The following is a 5,459-nucleotide window of genomic DNA, read 5'->3' as shown; positions in this document are numbered from 1 at the left end:
CTGAGATGCAAATACATAATTAAAGTGGAGAGAAAGGTTAATGGTTCATTAACAATCCAGTGCAGTCATTTTGACAGAATGATACTGGGCCCACAACTTAGCATTGTATGCAATACTGCCTGTTTAACTCCACTTTCATTTATAATCTTCAATGATTTTACCTTTGAGGTAAATCTTGAGTGTGGAAATAAATAGAGTGAAATTGGCACTTCTGAGAGCAGTATAGATCAATTAGGTACCGGATATCATCAGATATATTCAGGGAGCAGTGAAGTGGAGTGGGATCTGTCCATGTCGGGGGAAGGGGTAGAGAGGTTGGTGTTTGGGTTGGGGTAAATCTTTGGTCAGACCACAGAGCTGACAGAGGTGGACTGTGCCCTCCCTATTGAGCGGTTCTGTCTCTTCACTGGTCTCCTTTCATGCACTTGTTTTATTCAAACTTCCTCTCCGGATGTTTTCTGTTTCCCATTCCTACCATTTTCTCCCATTTTCCTGAGGGTTCTGCTCCTCTAGTTTTGTCTGTCCTTTGTTCATTTTGTGTCCTGGAGGTTCCCCTTGGTTGAGCAGTTTTTTTCAATATATGAAAATTTGTTTGAGCAGAAACTTGAGATGAAAAGACTTCTCATTGCACCCTCGATGGTCAATCGAACCAAAAGCAGGAACTCTGGGCAATGTATTTTATTTAATTCTATTATTTGTCTGAGGTGATACTTCCATCATCCAGCAATCACTCCATGTGAAACTATTCCACCCATCGGGAAAGTGACAGGGTCAGAGGTAATGCTGGTTTTATACTCACCCGATTTTATTCTGTATTAAACTCAGATAGTAATATTCAGCGGGCTGTAAAACCTCTGTTCCACCCAATCTCACGGTTTCATGACCAGTAAATTAAGTTAAATTGACCCCCAAGTTTCAGGGGAATGATGGGACAAATTTTGTATGGTCAGCAGGTGTGACCACAACCGAGAACAGGAAACAAGGAATCCAAGGAAAAGGATGGTGCATTAATGTTCCTCTTGCAAAGAGAAAGAGAGTGGGTGGGATGGGTGGTGGGAAACCAGAGAGTCTTTCATCTCAGCCAATGAAGTCACTGTTGTAATGTAGGAAATGTGGCAGACAATGTGCACACAGCAAGGTCCCACTAATAGCCATGTGATAAATGGCCAGATAATGTGCCTTTTTAATGATGTTAGTTGAGGAATAACTATTGACCAGGACAGCAGGTAGAACTGTCCTGCTCTTCTTTGAAATTGTAGCCGTGAGATCTTTTATGGGACCCGAGAGGGCAAATGGGGCCTTGGTTTAACTGAAAGACAGTGCCTCTGACAGTGCAGCACTCCCTCAGTACTGCAATGGAGTGCCTGCCTCGATTTTGGGCTCATGTCCTTGGAGTGGGATTTGAACCCAATACTTTCTGATTCAAAGGAGAGAGTGTTAACACTGATTTAGCAACTTCACTGGAAAGCTTTCCCACCACATTTATAATGTTGCCGGCACATTAAGGCCAGAGAACGTCATGTCCCCTATTGTTTAGCTCACAATTCAGACTCTCTTGCTAATCAGTGTGTTATTAATCAGGACATAACTGCAGTAAAAACTACAAAGTACTGGAACAGAATATACAGAAACATTTTATTATAAATACATCCTTGCTAATTACACTGAGAGGGGTGATAAAGTCATCCGTGCATCTTGACAGTTCAAATTCTAATCGGTTTGTGCAATGTACAATATAGAATGATCACCATTCACTTTCCAACAGAACAGAACAAAACAGGTCTAATCCACTACACACTCTAAAGTAACAGTTTGTACAATCTGACACAGCATGAGTCAAAAGGGAAATAAGACTCTTTCAGAATGATCCAGACAAGACAGTCACAACATTCTCTCAGTAACAATGTATGAGTGATAATGGTTTGATTTGCTGTTGTAATCGGACAACAGTCCCACACAGATCAAGAAGGCAGAGAGGAGCAGTGGAACTGTGATAGCTGCAGCTCCCATCCTTTGTTAAATAGACCACAGGGTGAAATTGGACTTGGGCTGGGGGCGGGTGCAAATCAGACAGAATTGCATTTGGTGCAGTTCTACCGCTCGGCTGAAATTCAGTGAACTTGAAGTCAACGGAACTGAATATCCGGCTGGTCACATAACGGGTGACAGACGCCAGGCCGCCCGTTTTGCACCTCCGCCCACATTTCAATTTCCATCCCGCCAACAGCTGGATCTTATTCAAGTGGTTTAAATAACGCCGCCTCAGTTCTAAAGACCTGTGTTGTATTAGCAATGGATTCCCTCCGCATGTTAACATTTACATTGGCTGGTGCTTCCTCCAGCTGGGGCATCTTTCACCTCCAGTGATTGGTCGGTCCCCAGCGCTGGAAGACCCGGCATAGATGCCCTCGCCGAGAAGGACACATCAGCCGAGCCGTGAGACCTCGAGCCTGCACCTGTGCAAACTTATTGTAAGGTGACCAAGACAACAATATATTAATAAGGGGGTGAGGATTGTCTCAGTGCAGTCTATCATAAACCCCTTCATGATTTCCTCTAGTCCGAGTGAAAGCCTAAAGAGATTCTGTTTTGAAGGTGTTGGCAATGCCAATTGAAATACAGGTTACAAAGTATCTTCCGTGGCCCATTTATCACATCACGACAGGATAATGTACCCTCCTCCCAACCTTCCGAGGTTTAACAGAGAAGTTGGGGCTGAAACTGGATCGAGACCAGCAATAAGTGAACGAGTTTGTAAATCCCTCCATTACCTCTAAATTAACAACATTGTCAAGGAACTCGAAGACTCAACAGATTTGGAACAATTGCTCTTGACACTGTGGCGAGAGATTTTATGCATTGAGAAACTTCCCTTGTCGACAACATGAATTATTTACTAAATGTATTATTGGGTGAATCACCTCTAAAATTAAATTTTTGCTGATTAACATGGGAGGGGCAAGAATCTCAATAACTGGGGGTGGGAGGAATGGTTTAGTCTGGTTGATGTGGATTTATTAGATCTTGTACACAGGGACATATTCTCCTACTTGCTGTGGGTAATGGATAATGGTCCAAAATGTGAATACACAGAATCCCATCACTACCCAAAATGCAATGCCACACCCGAGAATGCCATCAGAAGCATAAAACGGCTCTTCACAAAGTGCCAGGAATCTAGTTAAACAGTATTTCTGGCTCTATTAGATTGCTGCAACGTGATTCCATAGTTCAGGAGAAAGACAGGCATTTCTATAACCATCATCATGAGTCCTGCATGGTGTGTTGCATCCCTGGTACCTGGGTAAAAAGCATCATGGATGCAGAATGTTCACGTCGGTAGCAGTGACATGGTGAGGACAGGTATTGAGATCCTCTGGTCCGATATTCAGGAACAAGGAAGAAAGTTAAAATGTAGGACCTCCAAGGTAGTAATCTCTGGATGACTCCCAGAGTTGCGCGTGAGCGAGTAGAAATGGGGAGGATCAATGCGCGACTTGAGGCATGGTACAGGAGAGATATCTTCAGATTATTGGGACACTGGGACCTGTTCTGGGGTAGGAGGCACCTATTCAAAATGGATGGGTTGCACCTCAAAAGGTTTGAAGCCAATGTCCTCATGGGGAGGTTCATTCGTGTGATTGGAGATGGTTTGAAGTAAATTGGCAGTGGGATGTGTAGTGGGATATAGAAGTAGAGAAGAGGATAATACTAGAGAAGGATGTAGTACCATATTAGATAGGAAAAGACTAAGGAGGACAATGAGGAATACAAAGTCAGGTTTAAAATGCATGGATGTAAACATACAAAGTGGTGAACAAGGCTGGTGAGCTACAAGTTAAATGGCCATGTGGGAAAATGATGCAATGGTAATAATGGAAAGCTAACTTGAAAATGGTGAGGACTGGGTGCTTAATATTCAAGGATACAAGGGGCTCAGAAAGGATATGGAAGGAGAAAAGGCAGGTGTGGTGCCTGTATTGATTAGGGAAGACATTGTTGTGTTGGAAAGGGAGGATGTCCTTGAGAAGACAAATATCAATTGGGATAGTATTAGAGTAAAGGGTAAAGAGAGGAAAGGAATTTCTGACATGTTCAGGAGAACTTCCTTGACCAGTATGTTCTTGGTCCAATTAGGAAGGAGGTACTGCTGGATCTGGTGCTGGGGAATGAGGTGGGACAAATGGACCAAGTGTCCATGGGGGAATACTTGCACAGTATCATTGTATCATAACATTTAGATAACCAATGGAGAAGGGAAAGGAACAATGCAAAGTAGAACTTCTAAATTGGAAGAGGGTTAACTTAAATGGGATCTAGCCAGGATAAAATGGAACTAAAGACTGACAGGAAGAACTGTAACAGAAAAATGGGTGATCTTTAAGGAAGGTACAGACTAGATACATTGCAACAAGGGTGAAAGGTAAGGAAACAAAAGCCAGGACTCCTTGGATGACAAGGGAGGTAGAGAATATGATGAAACAAAAAAGAGCATTGATTATGCATGTCAGATGAATTTCCCAAGTATGAACCAGACCAAATGCAATAAGTTGAGAGGTGAAGTGAAAAGGAAAATAAGACTGGTGAAGAGAGAATATGAGAATGGAATGTCAGTTAACATAAAAGTGAACCCCAAAATCTTCTAACAGCTCGTAAATAGTAAGCGGAGAGTAAGAGATGAGGTGGGACCAATTAAGGTCAAAGAGGGGAATATAACTTAGGGGTGCAGGGCAAGACTAGAATACTTAATGACGATGTTGTAATGGGGTTTAATAAGGAATAGGATGCTGACATGATATTGGTAGAAGTGGAGATGATAGAGGTGATGGATGGGGTGAAAATTGATAGATAGGATGTACTGAATTGGTTGGCTATACTTAGAGTGGATAAGTCACCTGATCCAGATGGCTTGCATCCCAGCTTGATAAAGGAGACTAGGGTGGAGATAGTGGAATGGATTACCATAATCTCCAATCTTCCCGAGATATGGCGGCGGTGCCAGATCTTGGGCTTCATCAAAAGTAGGGAAGTTAAGCTGAGCTCTGGTTCGGCCACAACTAGAGTATTGTGTCCAGTTCTGGTCACCACACTTTCGGAAGGATGTGAGGGTCCTTGAGAAGTTGCAGAGGAGATTTACCAGAATGATTCCAGGGATGAGGGAATTTAACTGCAAGGTTGGGAAGGTGGGCTTGTTCTCCTTGGAGCAAAGGAGATTAAGAGATTTGATAGAGGTGTGCAAGATTAGGTTGAGATAAGGTAGATAAAGAAAAGTTGTTCCCATTAGCTGATGGTACAAGGACTGGGAGACACAGATTTAAGAGATGGGGGGATGTGAGGAAGAACTTTTGTACACAGTGAGTGGTAATGGTCTGGAAATCGTTGCCTCCCATGGTGTTGGAAGCAGAGACATTGAATGATTTCAAAAGGGAAGGGAAATTAATGGAAATAAACTTTCAGAT

The sequence above is a fragment of the Heterodontus francisci genome, chromosome 29 (genome assembly GCF_036365525.1).
Source record: "Heterodontus francisci isolate sHetFra1 chromosome 29, sHetFra1.hap1, whole genome shotgun sequence".
Lineage (NCBI taxonomy): Eukaryota > Metazoa > Chordata > Chondrichthyes > Heterodontiformes > Heterodontidae > Heterodontus > Heterodontus francisci.
The sequence above is the reverse complement of the archived record's forward strand: the minus strand, read 5'-3'. Positions refer to the sequence as shown.